Here is a 6738-nt window from a genome sequence, read left to right as displayed (position 1 = left end):
ACGTGGCCTCCGATCGTTATTTCCAAGTCCCAGATAAGCCCGGTCGATCGGACTGAGCTAGTATCCGCCATGCGTAACCAGAAGAGGCATGGTTCCCATTCCCGGATGCCCAGGTCGGTGCATGTCTGTTGGCTGATGACATTTACCCCGGAGCCTCCGTCAATAATCGTTCCAGCAATTTCCTTTCCTTTCACGATTGCCGTGATCGCCGGGCTACTTGTATCGACCACCGCTGGTCCTTCCTCCGGGTTGGAGAAGAATGCCGGTGCTGGTGTCGGCTTCGGTTTGCTGACAGATGCATGTAGGTCTGCCGTAAATCGTGGCACTAACTGTAGTAGTCGTGCTAACGGAAGCACGATTTGACAGTCCTGTAGCACTTGCCACGTCGGGTTTTCTCCTGCCTATATGATTTCTTTTTCTTTTGGCATATTTTGGTCTCTTACTTCTGCCGCATTCTGTTCATTGGCCTCCTTGATCCTTTGTGTCACTTGTTTTCTGATTGCCTCCTGGGATTCCCACTCGGCGGTCTTTCCCTTTGACCGGGTTGTGACCTGTTGTACTTCTGTTATTTCGGCTGTAACCATGTTGACTTCCGGCTGCTTGTCATAGCTTTTGCTTGGGCATTGGTTACTATAGTGGCCTTCCTTCCGGCAGTAATAACAGTACACCTTGTGACTGTTGCTCGTTTCTGCTTTGTCCCCGGTTTGGAGGGTGGGTATGCTCCGGCGGTCGTCTTCGGTTTTTCGGTTATCCAGTACCGATACCGGGTTGTCATTCCTTGCTGCCTCCCGACGTTCCTCTCTTCGGAAAAATCCACGCTTCTGATTCCGTCGGAAATTTCGGTTCCCTTGTCGCCTCTCTTCTCTGCGTCGGTCGTATTCCGGGGCTTCGTCTCGGTCGTACCGGTCCCGGGGGTAGCTATCTTTGCGTCTCTCCTCTCGGTCATAGTTGTCGCGTCTTGTGTCAGCGTATCCTTGTCGCCTCTCTTCTCTGCGTCGGTCGTCTTCCGGGGATTCGTCTCTGTCGTACCGGTCCCGGGGGTAGCTATCTCTGCGTCTCTCCTCTCGGTCATAGTTGTCGCGTCTTCTATCAGCGTATCTGTTACCGCGTTCGCGTTGGTAGCGGTCGTCTCTCCGGAATCGATCCTCGTCCGGGTTCTAATTGCGCGGTTCTATGTGTCGAACCGGTGCTGCCTGCCGATTTAACAGGTTATATTCGCATCGGTCCGTTGTATGGGCTCGAGAGTTGCAGATCACACATTGTGTCCGCAGGGTGCAGTCCACTGTTGAGTGCCCCGAATTTAGGCATGTTGTGCATTGTAAGGCCTGTCGGAACCTCAGGTCTTCCTCCTTTGGGAGTGCCCGGTGTAACATCCCCATCGACAAGAAGGGGCTAGTCTTGTCCATTTCTAAAACCCGATCAATAACTTGGTCCATTGTGCTGGTTTGGAAATCAAGGACTCCGCACATTGTTCGAAGTGGCTCTTTCAGTGCGGCCAGAAAGACTGCTTTGGCTTCGTCTTCGGGTGGTGCTCTTGTCAGTTGGTTGTGCAGGGTCTGGAACCGAATGATGAATTGTGGCATAGTCTCGTTCTCTTCCTGCCGGGTGGTGTAGAACTGCCCGACCAATTCCCTTTGCTCAAATTGTCTGTGAAAAAACCTGAGGAATCTGGCTTTCAAGGCATCGAATGTGGCAAAGGTGCCTGGTAAGTGCTTTGCGTGCCATTGGGCCGCCAGTCCTTCTAAGGTTATGCCGAATTCGGCGATTTTAGATCGTTCGGCTTCGGGCTCCGTCAGTCTTTGGAAGATATGGTTGGCTTCCCATGTTTGGAGGAATGCGTACACGTGTGCCTCCGCGTCGGCATCATCCCGGTACTTTGGGTATGGGTACGGCATCGTGTCTTCCAACTGACTCTCCTGTTTCCTCCGCTCTCTGTCCGCTATTGGCGTTGGTGTGAGAACCTTTGGTTCCCCCGCGGGTGTTGTCGGTGTCCGGTCCGTTGGTTCCTCCGCGGGTGTTGTCGGTATCCGCTCCTTCGGTTCCCTTGCGGTTGTTGTCGGTATCCGGTCAGCCTTCCTCGGTGGTTGCCGGTCACCGAAATCCAGGGTTATTTCTTCCTCTGGCGCCGGTGTTACTGAGTCTTCCGACCCCTCGTCCTCCCGGTCGTTTGGTGTGTCGTGGCTGCTTTTATACCGGGATGCAACGCTTCCGTCGCTTTCCGACTCCGCCTCAAGTGTATTACGAGATACAGATAAATACACATTAAATACTATTGTATTACTACCGTCCCAACACTTTACAAATCATCGGATCCTTTTATAGGCATCCGGCAAGGTTACAATCGGTGCGCTTAGGCAACCGACATCCGAATCGGTTCGGATCCGGATTGGTACAACTGTACCGAATCCGTCCCTCCGAATAATAATTCTACTATTATTTACTTCCTATCATCCGATCCGATTCCGCCTTCCCACTTGTCCTTGCTCTTCTGACCGGCCAACATGGCATATGCTTCCACACGCTAACTTTCACAAGGAACTTTCACAAGGAGATTGTTGTAAAAGAGTAAGACATCATGGCATTTGAATTCCTGATAGTGTTGAGATAACCCTTGCAAAGTCAAGCAAGATGCATGGCCTGGCCTAATGTGGGGTAAGACATCCTGAGCGAAATCATCAGAATGAAGACGTTGCCGAATAATATCCACAAGGCTTGATTCAAGCGGAGTGGCATAAACTGTTGTTGCTTCAGGCTTTGATGGTCCTAGGAGAATTTGCTTCTGATTCTCAAAGCCGGAATTCCACCCCGAAGTGTGAGATATGATTATCGAGACAGAGCATAAGTTGGTGTGAATCTTGATCTTGTTATTTGTTGTCCTTCACATCGACGCTCAAAAAGACGATTATCGCACCGTATTGCTCGACTAATAGCTTTAGTAAGATATTGTGGATCCTCGGGGAATGTAAGAAGTCATTCATTTACATTGCTAAGAACACCGGAACGAAACTGCTCAATTAGGGCTTGTTCGTCCCAAGAAATATCGCTCGCGATGAGCCAAAAATTGGTTGCATATGTTGATGTTGGCTGATCACCTTGACGTAGTGTACAAATCTTGTTGATCGTGGTTCTTGCCCCATCCGTATCTCCAAAGCAAGCCTTAAATTCTTTGACAAATTCTTCGAAATTATGGAGTAGAAGAGAATTTGTTTCTAATAATGGAGCAAACCACAACAACGCTATGCCAGTCAATAAGGTTCCCACTAACCCAACTCGAGATGCATCTATCGGATAACACGTGGGATGCATTTGAATTACGAACCGCACTTGATTCAAGAAACCTCGGAAATGCGCCCTCGAACCATCAAATTTAACGGGAAGGCTGATTTTGGGCTCCTTGATAATTCCTTGACCTCCGCCCCTTTGTTGTTGTAAAATTATGATTGTTGTCTCTAGTTCTTGCACCCGTCGCGTAAACTCCTCTTGTTGTTGTTGCTTCTCCACAGTAACCTTTTGTAGATCTCCAAGAAGACGTTGATTCTCTAATTCAGGAGATGCGAACTTGGATTTAAGTTTCTCCATTTCAACAACAAGGGTGAGATATTCTTTTGAGTTAATGGCAGCCATGGTTTCGTGATGTTTATAGAGGAGGATAAAGGAGAGAGAGGAATTCGAATCAAACGGTCAGAACCAAGATAGAAGACAGAGTGATAGAAGAAAGATATAACGAGATCACAAGAAGAGAGGAATGAAATGATAAGAGAAGAATGACTGTATTAAATTGAATGTTTGGAATATAGTTTTGATTTGGATTGAAGTAATTTTTTAATGAAACAATGCTATTTTTTTATCTAGATTTTGGCCTTCAAAAAAAAGCACGTTTAATTGAATGGCACGTTTAACCGAAGTTTTATTCTATATAAGTAAAAGATGAAAATAATAATTCAAGAGAAGGTTAGAAAGAGAGTGTCGTAGAGTTGAATGTCTTCAATCCTCTCCCTCTTTCTAACGTGAATTAACCCACAACAACTCAGTATGACGTAACTACACTCGTAATAAAAGTAGGATGATTATAGGGAGTGGTCAATAACACGTGTACACATCGACCCTCCTGGAATCAAGGATAGACACATATGCACTCTTCGTCACTAGAGTAATAAATGTCATGGCCGAACTAGTGTGATGAAAGATAGAGTTAGCTAACAAATTGGATGTTGTAACCGAAGCGGGACAGAGCCAACTCTTGGAGTAAAAGTTGTGGTTGGAGCAAGAATGAACGTTGGAGTAGACATTGAAGTTTCTCATACTAGGCCTATATAAGGAAGGGCATCGACTCCTAGATGAGAGGAATTAGTTACAAACTGACAACATGTTGATGAGAGCATAATGGACTAAATTTGCCATCTATCATCGGGTTGTGTGATTCAATCCAAGGTAATCAAAGGATAATAAGATGTTGTAGAGAGAAAACTAATCACCAAGCAAGCGAGGTTGATGGTTTATCAATTTTCGTTGTAGCAAGACATGTGTTTGCAATCAAAATTCTTGTGTATTCTTCTACAACATTTGATTGAGTATTATAATTAAGGGGTGGTGTAAAGGTCAATACTCAATAGAACTAATCCCCGTAAAGTTCCCTACTCTACATACCCTTAAACATTGATAAGGTATTGGCAAGAAGTCTTTTCTTTATCCAAGTGGGTATTCCCATCTCGTAAAGTGAAACGTAACTCCTAGTTACATGATGCAATATGTTTACTGTGCATTACACCAACATGTACGTTTAATTGATTAGAGTTGCAAACTCTATCATTAAGGTAGGGCCACTTAAATATGTGGATAGAAGAGCAATAGTGCTTAGATTGGTGTTTACAAGGAAGATCTCAAAATTTCAAGTAACCGCTAAGATTTATTTGGCATTGTTACTCCATGGGATCACTTCAAGGTTGAATGAAATTTGGCATGTAATCAAAACTCACCGTGGGTGGGGGAATATCCTATAGTGTAAGTTCTAGAATTTCAAGCAAATATCTTTATTTGGAGAGTAGTGATTGGGTTTATCTTGTGTATCAATCCTAAATACGCAATGACAAATAAATTCTTTTCTTGCACATTTCAATCGGAAGGAAATACTCACTATTTCTTACATTGTCTAATCATTAGCAAGGTTCTAGTATGTCTTAAAATGCGTAAAACATAACCTTACCAAACCGTAAGGTCCTTACTCAGCCAAAACTAAATCTTAAATAGCCTAGATGTATTATTGGTTGTTCATCAAGCTGTAATGAATAGGATTTATATAAATCTCTATCAATGTATGCAATAAATGTAGAACGTAGAAAAGGGGCTCTTTTGAAATTAATACGTAGAAAGGAGTTTAGAGTAAAGTGATGTATAAAGACATAAATATTAAACAAAATCATTATCACATTATCATCAATGGGCGTTTGGTCTAGTGGTATGATTCTCGCTTTGGGTGCGAGAGGCCGCGAGTTCGATTCTCGCAACGCCCCAGTTTGGCCAATTTTGTTGAATAAAGCATGATCACTTTAGAAAAAGCATGTTAAATAAAGCATATAGTCTATGGATAGGAAAAGCATAAAGTTTAAGCATGGATTGTGAAGACTCTCTCATCACCATATAAGGATGGGGAACACAATGTAATAAGTGTGTGGATTATTTGGAAATTGGATATATTTGCTAAAACACCAATTAACAAACTATATTCGTAGGATTCACGACATAATCTATACTTGTGGGATTCACAAGTTCTTTTTAATCTCTTTCTTTCAATCTTTTACATATTCTTATCTAAATATTGATTAATCGAATACAATACACTCGTGGGATTCACGAAATTTCTATCTCTCTTTCTAATAATCTATCCATAACTATAAACTCGTCTCAAATACTTTCTCTTCCTGGTCCAAAACCCCAATGGTTCCCACCCGAGTCACACAACGATCGATTGTCGACGCTGCAAGGGCAAAGGAGGAGGAGAAGAGCATGCCCAAATTCTACTAGGCTGAGGTGGTTCTACATCCAAAACCGGATCCAGGACGAGGTGTCGGCACATGAGTTGTATTTCGGGCAAAAGGCGAATTTGACATACCTTCGGATCTTTGGTAGCATAGCATATGTGCATGTACCGGATGAGAAGCGTAAGAAGCTGGATCCGATGTCGGAGAAGTGCATCCTAGTGGGTTACTCGCATGAGCAGAAGGTGTATAAGTGTTATAACCCCCAGACTAAATAGGTACGAGTAAGTTGAGCTGTCGAGTTTGATGAGTCGGCATAATGGTACTCCCTACCGACTCCAAGTCCCGACGAAGACCCGATTCCGGAGGATGAAGCTAGTTAATCTAGAGGGGTTCAAGAAGAAGATGAAGGATTCGGTACTCTAGATGAGAGTCTGATCTCATTCTGGCTAAGTGGCTGAGTCGGGATGACCAGTCAGATGAAGAACCAGCGAGTAGTGGAGAGTTTGTCGTGCTCTCCCCACGCAAGAAATCGAGGAGACGGTTCACGCAAAAGGAGAAGGGGAAGAAGAAGATGCCGAAATACAATACCAGCACTAAAGGGATGGACCAGAACAAATCTTACCCCGGAAAGAAGGAAGGCGGATCTTCAGAAAGGAATTCTGAATCGGCCAAGAAGGGCCTCAAACCGGGTAACAAAAAGTTACGCCGGTCAACCGGTGCAAGGCCTGGTTAGTGGCAAAGGGATACGCATAGACCGGCG

General features: G+C 44.5%; 1 non-coding gene across 1 annotated transcript; it reads left to right on the top strand.

The window, feature by feature from the left end:
* The first annotated feature begins 5438 nt into the window (after window positions 1-5438).
* Window positions 5439-5510, top strand: TRNAP-UGG (transfer RNA proline (anticodon UGG)). Its single transcript has one exon. It is a non-coding gene; the product is annotated as a tRNA-Pro (tRNA).
* Window positions 5511-6738: the final 1228 nt, after the last annotated feature.

Source organism: Azolla caroliniana, unplaced genomic scaffold (assembly GCF_043228905.1).
Source record: "Azolla caroliniana isolate FFs.n. ecotype wild unplaced genomic scaffold, voAzoCaro1.0.p SCAF_13, whole genome shotgun sequence".
NCBI classification, from domain to species: Eukaryota; Viridiplantae; Streptophyta; class Polypodiopsida; order Salviniales; family Salviniaceae; genus Azolla; species Azolla caroliniana.
This window is presented reverse-complemented; position numbering and strand designations above follow the sequence as displayed.